Source organism: Peromyscus eremicus, chromosome 1, assembly GCF_949786415.1.
Source record: "Peromyscus eremicus chromosome 1, PerEre_H2_v1, whole genome shotgun sequence".
Lineage (NCBI taxonomy): Eukaryota > Metazoa > Chordata > Mammalia > Rodentia > Cricetidae > Peromyscus > Peromyscus eremicus.
In genome coordinates, this window is record NC_081416.1 from 59,867,560 (window position 1) to 59,883,508 (window position 15,949).

The 15,949-nt window shown below is 44.0% G+C and overlaps 1 pseudogene; it reads left to right on the plus strand.

The window, feature by feature from the left end:
• The first annotated feature begins 266 nt into the window (after positions 1-266).
• LOC131898502 (cathepsin Z-like) lies at positions 267-1,189 on the plus strand (annotated as a pseudogene).
• Positions 1,190-15,949: the final 14,760 nt, after the last annotated feature.

Genomic DNA, 15,949 nt, shown 5'->3' on the forward strand with positions numbered 1-15,949 from the left:
AGAGCCGGGCGTTGGTGGTGCACGCCTTTAATCCCAGCACTCAGGAGGCAGAGGCAGGTGGATCTCTGTGAGTTCGAGGCCAGCTTGGGCTACAGTGTGAGTTCCAGGAAGGGCTCCAAAGCTACACAGAGAAACCCTGTCTTAAAAAAAAAAAACAAAACAAAACAAAAATTTTTAGACCTTAAAACATTTTTTAGTGCGTCTTCAGGTCAGGTCAAGGGGTCGAAGGTGTGGCGCGTGATCCAGGATCCAATTAGGCCAGGAGCATGGCGTCGTCGGGGTCTGTGCAACAGCCGTGGCTGGTGCTGCTGATGCTGTTGCTGGCAGGCGCGGCACGGGCCAGTCTCTACTCCCGCAGCACGGGCCAGACTTGCTACTGGCCCCTTCGCGGGGACCAGCTGGCCCTGCTGGGGCGAAGGACTTACCCTCGGCCGCATGAGTACCTGTTCCCCTCGGATCTCTCCAAGCACTGGGAATGGAGAAATGTGGATGGTGTTAACTACGTCAGCGTCACCAGGAACCAGCACATCCCACAGTACTGTGGTTCCTGCTGGGCCCACGGTAGCACCAGTGCTATGGCAGACCGCATCAACATCAAGAGAAAAGGCGCATGGCCCTCCATCCTGCTTTCAGTGCAGAACGTCATCGACTGCGGCAATGCTGGCTGCTGTGAGGGAGGCAATGACCTTCCGGTGTGGGCGTATGCTCATAAGCACGACATCCCTGATGAAACCTGCAATAACTACCAGGCCAAGGACCAAGACTGTGACAAGTTTAACCAGTGTGGGACCTGCACCGAATTCAAAGAGTGTCACACCATCCAGAATTACACCCTCTGGAGAGTGGGTGACTATGGCTCCCTCTCGGGTAGGGAGAAGATGATGGCAGAGATCTACGCCAATGGTCCCATCACCTGCGGGATAATGGTGACAGAGAAGATGTCTAACTATACCGGAGGCATCTATGCTGAGCATCAGGACCAGACCTTTATCAACTACATCATCTCCGTGGCTGGCTGGGGTGTCAGCAGTGATGGGATTGAGTATTGGATTGTCCGTAACCATGGGGCGAACCCTGGGGTGAAAGGGGCTGGATGAGGATTGTGACCACCACCTACAAGGGAGGGGTAGGTGCCAGCTACAACCTCGCCATCGAGGAGGCCTGAACATATGGGGACCCCATTGTTTAAGTAGACGTCTCTGGAAGCAACATTGTAAACCATGATAGGGATGGGGTGATTATGGACACTGGACAGCTACAAGCAGTGCTTGTGGACATGAGGACCAGAGTGTGTGTGGACTGCAGAAGCCATCCCAAGAAGAGATGGCAAGGGGACACATCTCATCCTGCCTTCAGCCACCTGGAGAAGACAGCATGGTCTAGAACAGTTCTGATGTCATGCTGGAATCCAAGGGAGAGGGAAACAATTTTAGATTACCTAAGTGATGAATAAAGTGACTGGCTTCCCCCCAGGCCCCCCCCCAAAAAAAAAACAAAAAAATTTTTTTTAGATAAACAACTTATGTTTTTATGTCTCTCAAATTTGTAAACTTTACATCTCTTTTGTAAGTGGTTTTTCTGAATTTGGTAACAAAGAAATTGATATTATAACTCTTACTATCTAGTATTCAACTCCATCAGAGACCTGAGAAGGATAAAATATTACCTGAGTAAACAGGAAGTACAGTGCAAACAACTTCCAAAACTATGGAAATGACGAAGACATCTGGCTGTCTGGACAGTCATCCAAGCTTCCTATGCAATGTTGGGGGCATCTATGTTCAGCCTACAGGCTGAGAATATCTGGCAGACTTTTCTGTGAATCAGGAATTTTTTGAAGGACTGTCATACCTTGTCCTGGAAAAGCTCAGCCATCACCTTCTTCTGTGTCCTTGTCCAATTTGGACGGCATGCTGTTAGCACTCTAGGCACAGCATTCTTGCCCAATGAAAGCAAACTCCATATGAAGGTTCTACAATGCTCATCATCTTTTTTTTTTAAAGTTGATTGATGCTGCCAGGAGCAGACATTATCTAAGATATTAAGAGCATTATCTGTAAGTCTCTGAAATGTTTGAAGACCCCCAGTCTATCTAAAATATATCTCGGGAACTGAAGTGGTGTGAGGATTTTAATATCTCAAAATCCACCACCAGTGACATATTTCCTAAACTTTTCCAAATGATACCAACAACTGAGAAGTATTGATTCTCTGACTTTTAAGCCTGCATGGTTACTTTTTGTTATATGAACCAATTCATGATAAAGAAAAAATTCTGTAGGTAAGCCTTTAGATGCTTCAACATCTGGGTTACAGGCATGAATGCTTACACAAGAAAAATAGTCCTGAGTGGAAATGATTAATGATTCACTTTAATTTTTATTTTGTTATGTCAGTGTGTCTTTGGATAGATGCATGTGCTTGGTGGTTCCCAAGAAGGGTAGACCCTGTAGTCTTCTTGTATTTCTACCTGGAATTACAGGAAGTTGTCAAAAACCTCACCTGGATTCTGGGCAGGAACTTGTCTTCACTGCTTGGCCCTGTCTCTATCCCTGTAAATATTTTAAAGCTTTTATATATCATCTGGACATTAGGAAATAGGGAAGAATTCATAGACAAGAGAAATCCTGGACATGTAAACAATATAGTAAAGCCTTTAGACATCAAAATTGTCTTCAGTTTCAAGGGAAAAAAATCTTGTTTCATCTCTTTGTTATCACAGCCTTGAAGCAAATAAATTGTTTACTATATTCACTAAACTCTGATGGTGGAGGTCACAGTAATGTGGTTTGTATTTTGAAACTTTTGGAGTAGGTATTGAAATGTTCTGTATATGTGGCAAATTCACTGAAGTTTATTTGGTGGTTCACATATTCCTTCTTTCACCTCTGTTCATCTTCTGTTGTGCTTTGACTTGATGATGGGTATTTTTCTGTTGAAATGTATAGAATGAGACACCTATCATCTAAGGGGTCCCTTGTTTATTTAAATATCTCGCAGTATATGATCATAATTTTCAAGTAAAGGTGTCTATGAAAGGGTAAAAAAAAATATATTTCTCTTTGATCTTGAAAACATACCTAACATGACCACAGGTTTAATTGTTATAGGTGACTAACTACTAACCTGAATTTCTAATTGTTCTAAACAGTTTATAATAATAACTTTCAAGGACTAGAACTTTACATTGCATTTTTAAAATGAGCTGCATAGGTACAATACCTTAAATAAGAGTAGAAACATACACACACACACACATATACACATACATATACATATATACATATACACATACATACATATATATACATATACATATACACATACATATACATATATACATATACATATATATATGGAAGCCTTAGACCCAATGAAAGCACAGCATCCATGGTGTAGCAGAGACAAGGCTTCTTAAACCAGGCCAATGATTCTTTGCAGTGAACGCTGGCATGTGAAAATGTATGGATAAAGGGGTTTACTGCCTGGCTCACTGCATCACACTGCAGCTTCCATGATGAGATTTTTTCTTTCTCCCCTTTCCCACTTTTTTCTCTTAAATTTTATTTTGTTTTACTGTGGAGTGGAAGGGGAAATGAGTGGAATCAGAAGACATGATGAGAAAGAAACAAAGAATAAATAAAAAGAAAGTTTTTAAAATGCTTCCCCAGGTTCTCACTGGGACCTAAGGCCATTCCTGTGTTCTCACTCTCTTTTAAATCCTTGACCAGGTGCTGTGGGATGTTCTGTATGGCAAATGTGTTGCTAATTAGTCAATAAATAAAACACTGATTGGCCATTGGCTAGGCAGGAAGTGTAGGCGGGACAAGGAGGAGAATAAAGCTGGGAAGTGGAAGGCTGAGTCAGAGAGACACTGCCAGCCGCCATGATGAGAAACAGCATGTGAAGATGCCGGTAAGCCATGAGCCACGTGGCAAGGTATAGATTAATGGAAATGGATTAATTTAAGCTGTAAGAACAGTTAGCAAGAAGCCTGCCATGGCCATACAGTTTGTAACCAATATAAGTCTCTGTGTTTACTTGGTTGGGTCTGAGAGGCTGTGGGACTGGCAGGTGAGAAAGATTTGTCCTGACTGTGGGCCAGGCAGGAAAACTCTAGCTACAACCAGGTTCTCACTGGAACCTAAGGCATTAAAAAGGGTCTCACTGGTACCTAAAAGTTTCCAAAGTTCTCACTGGACCTATAAGAACTGTGATGTGACAGGTTTTCCGAGGGTCTGAAAGCCTTCCCCATATTCTCCCCGTGGCTGAAACCTTTACAGGTTCCAACTGCAGATTATTGGCTTCCCCAGATTTGCACTGCAAAATAAGGCCGCCTCCAAAGTCTCCTTGAGGCCTCAGGACTTCCCCAGGTTTTCACTGCATGTTAAGACATTCCTCAGTGTCTCAATGGAGCCTAAGGTCTTTCCATGTTCTCACTGGGTCTTAGAGACTCCTCAGTTTCTCACTAGTTCATAAGGCTGTTCCTGGGATCACTGCAATCACGTCAGCTTACAGCCTTCCCAGATTCTCAATGTGGCCCAAAACCTTCTATAGGTACTCACTGGCACCTAAGGCCATCCCAAGTAATCACTGGGGTCAAAGGCCTCCCTCATGTTATCACTGGTTCTTAAAGACTTGTCCAGTTTCCTCACTGGAGCCTAAGATATTATCCAGGGTCTCACTTGTACCTAAAATATTTCCCAAATTCTCACAGGTTCTATAAATCCTTCACTATACTTTCACTGGGCCTGTAGGACTTCTGTACGTTCTCACTATAGCCTAAAACATTCTGGATGCTCTCACTGTGGCCTAAGGCCTTCTTCAGCTTCTCACTGTGATCTAAGGTCCTCCGCAAAGTCTCTTTGTGGCCTAAGGACTTACCTGGTTCTCATTCTGGCCTAAAGCCTTACCAGATTTTTACTGTATCTAAGACCTTCTGCAGGTTCTTTCTGGGGCCTAAGGCCTTGGCAGATTGTCACTGGGTCTTAAAGCCTTGCCCAGATTCTCAATGGAGCTTAAGACATAACTCAGGATTTCACTGGGGACTCTACTTTCTTAAGTTCTCACAGGAGCTATAAGGCATTTGCAAGGTTCTCAAGATTCTCCCTGGAATCTAAAGCCTTCTCCAAAGTCTCACTGAGGACTTCTGCCTTCCCCAGTTTATTATTGGAGACTAAAACCTACTACAGGTTCTCATTGGGCCTTAAATATTTCTCCAAGTTCTAACTGTGATATAAGGCCTTCCCCCAAAGATTCACTGATGCCATAGTTTCAATGGTTCTGATACCATTTTATCCAAGTTCTCATAGAATCTATAAGGCTTGCAACAGGTTTTCACTGGGTCTAAAGGCCTTCCCCATGCTCTTCCTGTGGCCTAAAACATTCTGTAAGTTCACACTATGGCTTAAGGACTTCTTTAGCTTTATACTGTGACCTAAGGCCTTCAAAGTCTCATTGAAACCTTAGGCCTTCAAATTTTTCACTAGATCCACAATTTTGAACATGTTCTTGCTGGGGCTAAAGGTATTGTCCAGGTTTTCACTGGGATCTACGGACTTTTTCGAGGTCTTGTTGATGCTTTAGAGCTTTCCCAGGTTCTACAGCCTAAAACATTCTACAGGTTCTTATTGGATCTTAAGACTCTCTTCAGATTCTAACTGTAATCTAAGGCCTTACCTAAAGTCTTATTGAGGCCTAAAGCCTTCCTCAGATATCACTGGTGCCTAAGGCCTGCCCCATGGTTTCAATGGAGGCTAAGACCTTCCCAGATCAAGGTATCTAAGGTTCTCTGCAAGTTCTCTTCTATAGTTCCTCATGGGGATTAAGGCCTTTTCCATGTACACACTGGGATCTAAGGCCTTCTCCAAAGTCTCATTACGGCACTAGGCCTTTTCCTAGTTCTCACTGGAGCCTTCTACAGGTTCTTACTGGGGCCTCAGACATTACTCAATGTCTTAGTGGGACTTAAGATTTTTCACTTGTTCTCATTGGGTCTTAAAGCTTCCCTATGTTCTCATTGGGAACTAAGGCATGTCCCAGATTATCACTGGGACATAAGGCCTTCCAAGGTTGACATTGGAGCAAAGGCCTTCCAATAGTTTTACTGGTGCCTCAAGCCTTCCCAGTGTTCTCACTGTGTCTTGAATCCTTTCTCAGGTTCATTAAAAAGCGTCTCATTTATGGTGATATTTGTAATCTAAGAAATAAAGCTTGCCTGAAGATCAGAGAACAGAGCCAGCCACAGATTTAAACATAAAGGGCAGTCTGTAGTGGCATATACCTTTAGTCCCAGTTCAGGAGGCAGAAATTCATCTGGATCTCTGTGAGTTCACGGCCACACTGGGATATGTGAGATAGGTCCAGTCTAGGAGAAAAACAGAGCCAGGTAGTGGTGGCACACACCTTAACCTTCAGTTTTTGGGAAGCACACACACCATTAATCCCAGGACTAGGAAAGTTGAGATAGGAAGTAAAATGACTGGGCAGAGAAAGGTATATAAGGTGTGAGGAGACAGGTACTAGAGCCCTTTTGGCTGATGACTCAGAGGCATTCAGTCAGAGGATTTGTGGCATTGGCAATGTGAGAAGTGGCTGTGGCCTTGGTTTAAGGGCTTCTGTAGGTTCTCACTGTGATCCTCGGCAGCATCCAAAGTCTCATTGAGGTCTTGGGCCTTTCCCAGTCTCTCCCTGTTACCTAAAACCTTATACAGGTTCTCACTGGATCTTAAGCATTACCAAACCTCTTACTGCAGCCTAAAAATTCTCCCAAATTCTCATAGATTCTATAAGGATGTCTATGGGTTTTCACTGGGTCTTAAGGCCTTCTCCATGGTCTCATTGTGACCAAAGACTTTCTTATTGGGACTTAAGGCATTCTCATGTTTATACTGTGATTTAAGTCCTTTCCCAAAGTCTAATTGAGTCCTAGGCCTTTCCCAGATTCTCAAATATGCCTAAGGCCTTCCAATATTGTGACTAGAACCTAAAACCTTCCCTAATATTCCCTGGTGTCTAAGGCCTTCCACATGTTCTCACTATGGCCTAAGACCTTCCCCAGGGGTCTTAAATCCTTGCCCAGGTTCTCATTGGAGCCTAATGCCTTCCTTAGCTTCTCACTGGACCCTAAAATTGTCTAAGTTTCTGTAGAGGGCTAAATGCCTTCTCCATGTTCTTACGGGATTCTAAGGCCTTCTTCCAACTCTTAAGGCCTTTGGACTTCCCCAGGTTCCCACTGGAGCCTAAACATCGCAGAGGTTCTCACTATGCTTAAGGCCTTGTCCAGTTTCCCTTCCTTCCTTTCCTTCCTTCCTTTCCTTCCTTCCTTTCCTTCCTTCCTTTCCTTCCTTCCTTCCTTTCCTTCCTTCCTTCCTTTCCTTCCTTCCTTCCTTTCCTTCCTTCCTTCCTTTCCTTCCTTCCTTCCTTTCCTTCCTTCCTTCCTTTCCTTCCTTCCTTCCTTTCCGTCTGTCTGTCTGTCTGTCTTTTTTTACAAAATAATAGCAACATCACATTAAAAAATTTTACAAACTTCAAAAGTCAAACAATTGAAAATTTAAAATTCAGTTTCTTTAAAAATCCAAAGTCTCACATTGAAGCCTCCAGTGACATCAGGGCAGATGAAGAGGTGATGGAGAGTCAGGCACCTTCTCCAGCTTCTTACTGTGATCTAAGTCCTTCCCCAAAGTCTCATTGAGGCCTAAGGCCTTTCCCAGGTTCTTACTTGGGCTCATTCCTTTCCCAGGTTATCAATGGGACCTAAGGCCTCCCAGATTCTTAATGGTGTCCAAGGCTTTCTGAAGGTTGCCAATGGGACCTAAGGTCTACCCAAGGATTCACTGTGCTCTGAGTTCTTCCCCATGTTCTCACTGGGTCTTAAAGCATTGCCTGGATTATCACTGGAGCCTAAGATTTAGGGAAGATCTCACCAGGGCCTGAAATTTTTCCAAGTTCTCACACATTCTCTGAAGTTATCTGTTGCTTTTTAATTGTTCTGAGGCCTTCTCTATGTTCTCCCTGTGGCCTGAAACTTTCTACAGGTTCCCACTCAGGATTAGGGCCTTCTCCAGGTTCCTACTGAGATCTAAGGCCTTCTGCAAAGTGTCATTGTGGCCTTAGGCCTTCCCCAAGATCTCACTGGAGCTAAAGCAGTCTATAGGTTCTCACTGTGGCATAAGGCATTCTGTAGTTTATCATGGGCCATAAGGCATTTTCCAGGTTATCACTGGGACCTAAGCCCCTTCAAGTTTGTCCCTGGAGCCTAAGACCTTCACAGATTCTCACCACTATCTAAGGTCTTCTGCAGGTCCTCACTGGGTGCTGAGGTCTTCCTACAACATCACTAGGGTCTATGGATTTCTCCATGGTCTCACTGGATATTAAAGCCTTACACAGGTTCTCACTGGAGCCTAAGGCATTACCCAGGGTTTCAGTTGATCCTAAAAAATTTCCCAAATTCTCCCAGTTTCTCTAAGGCCTTTGAAAGTGTTTTATTGGGTCTGAAAGCCTTCCCCCATGTTCTCACCAGGGCCTAAAACATTTTAGATGTTCTTATTCGGGCTTAAGGGCTTCTGCAGGTTCTTACTGTGATCTAAGGCCTTTTGTAAAATCTGGTTGAGGCCTTAGGCCTTCTCTGGCTTCTCACTGGGGCCTAAAACTTCCTACTGGATCTTACCAGGACATAAGGCATCCTCTAGATTCTGACTACAATCAACACCTTCTCCAAATTGACAGTGAGTCCTAAAGCCTTCCCCCAGGTTCTCTTGGGGCCTAAAACCACCTACAGGTACTTTCTGGGGGCTTAGGGACTTCCCAGGTTGTAACTGGAATCTAAGACCTTTCCCACGTTCTCACTGGGCTATAAAAGCTTACCCAGGCTTTCATGGGTGTCTAAGGCATTAAACCAGGGTCTCACTGGGATATTAAAATGTTCCCATGTTCTAGCAGGTTCTAACTGGAACTTTAGTTCTTCTCCAGTTTCATACTGGGCTCTAAGGCCTTCTCCAAATTCTCATGAGGCATTAGGTCATTCCCATGTTCTCACTGTGGTCTAAAAGCTTCTAGATGTTCTCACTGGAGCTTAAGGCATTCCTCAGTTTCTGACTAGGGCCTAAAGTTTTCCCCTTGTACTCACTGGGTTTTAAAACTTTCCTAGTTTCTCAACACTACCTAAGTCCTTTCACAGGTTATCACTAAGGTATAACTTCTTCCCAGGTTGTCACTGAGGCCTAAGGTCTTCCAAGATTCTTCCTGGTGTATAAGGCTTCTGTAGCTCTTCACTGGGTCCCAGTACTGGCACAGGTTTTCACTGGGGTCTAAGGCCTTTACCATTTCCTTACTGGGTCTTAAACCATTGTCCAGGTTATTAATGAAGTTTAAGGCATTACAAAGGGACAAACTGGGGCCTAAAACTTTTCCCAACTTCTCACAAGTTCTGTAAGGTCTTCGATAAATTTTCACTGGGTATGAAGACTTTCCCCATGTCCTTACTGTGGCCTAAACCTTTCTTCAGGTTCTCAATGGAAGCTAAATCCTTCCCAGATTCATAATGGTGTCCAGTTAGCCTTCAACTAATTGTCACTGGGGCCTACTGGGTCTTAAAGCCTTTCATAGGGTTTCATTGGAGTATAAAGAATTGCCCAGAATTTCACTGGTGCCTAAAAATTTTCCCAACATCTCACATGGTCTATAAATCCCTTGCCAGGTTTTCACCACGTGTGAAGAATTGCCCCATGTTCTCGCTGTGGCCTGAATCTTTCTACAGGTTTTCACTGAGGCTAAAGCCATTTGTCAGGTTCTCACTATAATCTTCATAAATTCTCACTGGAGCCTAAAACCATAGACAGGTTCTGATTGGGGCATAAGGCCTCATCCAGGTTCTGACTGTGATCTAAGGCCTTAGGATCTTGTCAGTGGCTTAAGGCCTTCCAGGTCTCTCTGGGTCCCAGGCCATCCCCAGAGTCTAAAAGGGAAGCACAGCCCTCTTGTGCTCATAATGAGCATTGAAATTTTCTCCAGGGTCTCACAGATATCTCTGACCTTGTCCAAGTTATCATTTAGGACTAAGGATTTGCACCAGGTCTCACTGCGCCTAAGGCCTTCCCCATATTCTCATGAGGACCTAAGGCTTTCTCTCTTGAATGGGGCCTAAAGCCTTCTCCTGGTTCTTACATGGGTTTAATGTTTTCCCCAGATTCTCACTGGAGCCTCAGACTTTCCCCCAGGTTCTCATTGGGCCCTAAGACCTACACTAGACTATCACTGGGCCTCTGGCCTTCCACAGATCTTAACTTGGACCTATGGCCTTCATTGGGTTTACACTGTTATCTATGACCTTCCCATGATCAACTTGTGTTTAAAGACCTTCTCCAGAATCTTGCTGGGATTTAATGTCTTAACCATTTTTCACTGGAGAATAAGGATTCCCCCATGTTCTCCTTGGGGCCTTCTGCAGGTTGTCATTGAGTTTTAAAGGCTTAAAGGCTTCCAGGTTCTCACTGGAACTTAAGGCCTTCCCTTGAATCTGACTTAGGCCTAATGCTTTCTCTAAGTTCTCACTCAGGCTAAGGTCATCTCTGGGTTTTCCTTGGAGCCTAAGACTTTTTCTGGGTTTCAGTGGGACTTAAGGTCTTCCCTGGTTTTCACTGGGACCATAGGCCATCCCCAGATTCTTCAGGTCCATCCCAGCTGTACCTAACTGTCCCAGATGCACTTAATCATCCCAGCTCTGGGAAGTTGTATCCAAGCTGTAGCAAGTATTTCTATCTAGTCTCCGCCTGAGTACTATGCAGGATGTTCAAGTGCTTGGCTATACAGCAGGGCCTCTTAAAGGAGCCGCATCTCTATACACTGTGAGCACTGAGCCTATTGAGAGACCATAGTTGCTAGGTAGGTGCATCCTTCTCTGAGTTCAGAACTTTTTTTTTTTTCAGCATTCTCAGGCCCTATGTGGATATATGAGTCCCACATTGGGTGACAACTGTAGTTGGACTTTCTTGTCAGACATTCTTTGAATCTCCATCCACCAAATAATGACATGGACACTTATTTTTAATTATGAAAGTTTGGCTTTTAGTTTAGGCTAGCTCTTATAACTTAAGTTAAACTGCTTCTATTAATATACATTATTGCCACATTGCTTTTTACCTCTCCTACATTCTGTATGTCTGTCTCCCTCCATGTCTCACTGACATCTCCTCTCTCATTATCTCAGAGTTCCTCTCTCCCCCTGAAGTCCTATCTAACCTCTCCTGCCTAGATATTGGCCATTCAGCTCTTTATTAAACCAATCAGAATAAAACAGTGATGAAATATCCCACAAAAACAGGGAGAACCTGGATCATGTCTTAGTCTATGAGAACCTAGGCAAGGCTTTAAGATCCAGTGAAAACAAAGGGAATACCTTAGACTCCAGGGACAACACAGGCAGGTCATATGGCACAGTGAGAACCTGAAGAAAGATTAGACACCATTAAGAATCTCAGAAGGCTTAAGTCCCAGTGGGTAACCTAGGGAATGCCTTAGATACACAAACAAATCTGGGAAGGCCATTGGTACCAGCGAGAACTTAGGGAAGGCCTTAGTCCCCAGTGACAACATTGGGAAGCTTTAAGACCCAGTGAGGACATGGGAAATACCTTAGGACCATTGAAACTCTGAGGAATGCTTAAGCTCCAGTCAGAAGCCTATATAAGACTGTAGACCATGATGAGAAGCACGGGAAGGCCTAAAGCCTCAATGTGACTTTAGAGAAGGCTTTAGATCTAAAAAGCATCTTGAGAAGGCTGTTAATTCCAGTGACAACCTATAAAAGGTTTTATGCACAGTGATGATCTGGGGGAAGGCCAGATGTTCCAATAAGAATGTGGGGAAGGCTTTAGACCCACTGAAAACATTGTGAGGCCTTAGACCCTAGTGACTACCGGGGAAGGCCTTAGGCCCCAGTGACAACCTGCTGAAGGCCTTAGATACCAGTAAGAATTTGAGAAGGCCTTGTAGCTCATTGTCAATGTGGGAAGGCCTCAGTGACAATCTAGGAAATACATGGGCCCAAGTGAGAATACGAAGAATGCCTTAGGACTCAAGGACACATTGGGGAATGCCATTGGATTGCATTTAAAACCTAGAAAAGGTCTTAAGGCCATGTGAGAACCTGAAGAATGCCTAAGATCTCAACAAGATTTTGGAGAAAATCTTAGACTCCATCGAGAACATGGAGAATGCCTTTAGCTTCAGAGAAAACCTTTGATTGTTTCAGTCTCCAGTAAGATTTTGTGAAAAGCTTTATGTATCATTGAGAACATGGAAAAGACTTTATGACCTACTTAGGACATAGAGAAGGCCTTAAGACCCAGTGACATCCTGGGAAGGTCATAGTTCCAAGAGAGAAGTTGCCAAAGACCTTAAACACTAGTGAAAATCTGGGAAGGTTTGTGATCTAATGACAAAGGCCCTAGTGATAACCTGGGAAAGGTCTTAGACCCCAGTGAGAACCTAGGGAAGGCCTGAGGCCTCCATGAGACTTTGGGGAAGGCCTTAGATAGCAGTAAGAACCTTGAGAAGGTCTTAAACATGAGTGAGAACCTGAAGAATGTTTTAGGTCACAGTGAGAACATAGAGAAGGTCTTCAGACCCAATGACAACCCTTCAATGCTGTGGGACACTTTTCGTACACCATGAATATGTATTACTCTCATTGGTTAATAAAGAGCTGTCTGGCCAATAGCTGGGAGGGAAAGATTGGGCAGGAGAGCCAGACAAGGAGAATTCTGGGAAGAGGAAGGGCATAGTCAGAAGAGTTACCAAGAGATGCAAAAGGAGCAAGACATGCTGGAGGACAGGTAAAGACACAAGTCACATGGCAGCACATAAATTAATAAAAAATGGGTTAATTTAATTTGTAAGAGCTAGATAGTAATAATCCTAAGCTATCAGCTGAGCATTTATAATTAATATTGAGTCTCTGTGTTGGTTATTTGGGAACTGGCAGACAGGAAAGAAAAGTCCACCTACGTGTCAATGACCTTAGAGACCCGTTGAGAAATTGGGCAAAATTTTGACTCTAGTCCAATCCTGGGTAAGGCGCTGAGAACCTGGGCAAAACTTTAAGACTCAGTGAGAAATATGAAAGACCTTAGATCCAGTGACAACCTGTGAATTTCTTAGGCCCAAATGCATAACCATAGGTTTTAAGAAAACCTGTCAAAGGACTTATAGAAACTGTTAGATCTTGGTAAAATTGAGGGACACTAGTGAGACTCTGGGTAATATCTTAGGTTCTAGTAAGAAACTTTGCAATATTTTAAGATATGGGGAAGTGAAAACATGGGAAGGCGTTATAGCCCAGTGACAATCTGGGAAAACCCTAGGCCTCAGTGTAAACTGGTTGAAGGTCTTACACACCAATGAGACTCTGGGAAGACCTCAGGTCCCAGTGACAATCTTGGAACCTGAGAACCCTGTGATAACCTATGGTAGGCCATAGGCTCCAGTTAGAACCTGGTAAAGTTTTAAGAATGCATGAGAGCATGGGAAAGACAATAGGCCCCTTTGAGATCCTGAGGAATTCCTTAAGCTCCAGTAAGAAACTGTAGAGCATTATAGTTCACACTGAGAACACAGGGGAGGTCTATAGACCCTGTAGCCCTCATAGAACATGTGGGTAAAATTTAAAGACCCATTCAGACCCTGGGTAATACCTTAGGCATCAGTGAGAATCTGGTGTCTTAGTTAGGGTTTAATTGCTGTGAAGAGACACCATGGCCATGGCTACATTTTTTCAAGAAGGTTTCTCTGTGTAGTTTTGGTGCCTGTCCTGGATCTTAATCTGTAGACCAGGCTGGACATGAACTCACAGAGATCCACCTGGATCTGCCTCCCAAGTGCTGGAATTAAAGGCATGCACCACCACTGCCCGGCTGCACCACCACCGCCTGGTCACCATAGCTATTCTTATAACAGAAAACACTTAGTTGGGGCTGGCTTACAGGTTCAGAAGTATAGTCCATTATCATCATGGCAGTAAGCAAAGCTGTGTGCCAGCAGACATGGTGCTGGAGAAGGAACAGAGAGTTCTACATCTGGATCAGCAGGCTGCACAAAGAGAGAGCGACACTAGGCCTGACTTGAGCTTCTGAAACCTCAAAGCCCATTCCCCAGTGACACACACCCTTCAACAAGGCCACACCTACTCCACACCTCCTAATGGAGTGACTCCTTGTGACCCTATAGGGAACATTTTCATTCAAACCACCACACTGGGTAAGGGTGTAAGACCCAGTCAGAACATGGAGACAGAGCTATAGACTCCAGTTACAGCCTGGCAATGCCTTAGGCCACAGTGAGAAACTGTAGGAAGTTTTAGGCCTGATGAAAAAACTGAAGAAAACCTTAGCCACAACAAAACGTCAGAAAACACTGAGGATCACAGTGAAAACCTGGAGAAGACCTTAGGTCTTAATGGGACTTTGTGGAGGCCTTAGACCACAGTGAGAATCTGTGAGATACCTTTAACCCAGTCAGAACTTGATGAAAATTTAGTCTCCGCTGAAAGTCTGTAAGGCCTAAGTCCTCTGTGAGACTTTGGACAGGGCCTTAGGTCCCTGTGAGAACCTGGAGAAGGCCTTAAACCTGAGATAAAAACTTCTGAAAGTTTAAGCCACAGTGAGAATATGGGGTGGCAGAAACTATTTAGACTCAGTGAATTCCTTTTAAATTCACTTATAAACCTGTGAGAACTTGGGAAATTTTTTAGGCACCAGTGAAACTCTTTATTATACTTTAGAATCCAGTGAAAACCTTAGCAAGTCTTTATGACCCAGTTAATGTATTAGGAAGGCCTTAGCCCATAGTGACAACTTGTGAGGCCTTAGGTCCCTGTGAGAACCTGCAGAAGGCCTCATACAATAGTGAGAATCTGGGAAGGCCTCAGGCACCTGTGACTACCTGGGAACTTAGTCCCCAGTGATAATCTGGGGGAGGCTTTATTCCCCAGTTAGGACCTGGTGAATCTTTAAGATACAGTGACAATATGGGAAATACCTAACGCCTCATTGAGTCTCTGAGGAATGCCACAAAGTACAGTGAAAACCTGTAGAAAAATTAAGGCCTGAGTGAGAATGTAGAGAAGGTCTAAGGCCTCAACACACTTTGAAGAAGGCTTATCAAATTGAGAACTTGGAGAGGGTCTTTAGGCCCAATAAGAACTTGTAGAATGTTTTAGACACTAGGGAGAATATGTACAATGTTCTAGGTTCCAGTGAGAAACTGTAGAATGTTTAAGGCCTCAGTGAGAACCTGGGCATTTTTTAAGACCCACTGGGAATATAGGCAAGGTCTTAGACCCCAATGTCAACTTGAAAAGGCCTTAGGCCCTAGTGAGAATTGGGAGGAACCCATAGACACTAGAAAAAAACTGGGAAAGTCTTAGGCTCCAGTGACAATCCAGGAAGGTGGTAGGCCCCAGTGACAGCCTATGAAAGACCTTATGTCACAGTGTGAACCTGAGAAGAACTTAGGCCTTATCAAGTCTTTTGGGAAGCCTTGGGATTGAAGTTAGAACGTGGAATAAACCTTAAGTCCCAGTGAGAATCAGTAGAAATCCTTACATCACAGTGAGTACCTAAGGTAGTCAGAAGATATCATTGAGACTTTGGAGAAGGCCTTTAGATTCCAGTGAGAATCGGGAGAAGGCCTTTATTCCCAGTGAGAATCTGTACAATGTTTAGAGTACATGAAAACATGGGAAAATCTTCAGGCCCAGGGGAAACCTGATAAAGGCCTTCTAGAGCCTGTGAATAACTGAGAAAACTTTTAGGCACAAGTGTAACCCCCAGCTAAAGCAACAATGAGAACCTGGGCACAGTTTTAAGACCAATGAGACTTTGGGGAAGGCCTGAGATGCCAGTGAGAACCTGGAGAAATCTGTAAGCCACCGTGAGAACCTAGAGAAATT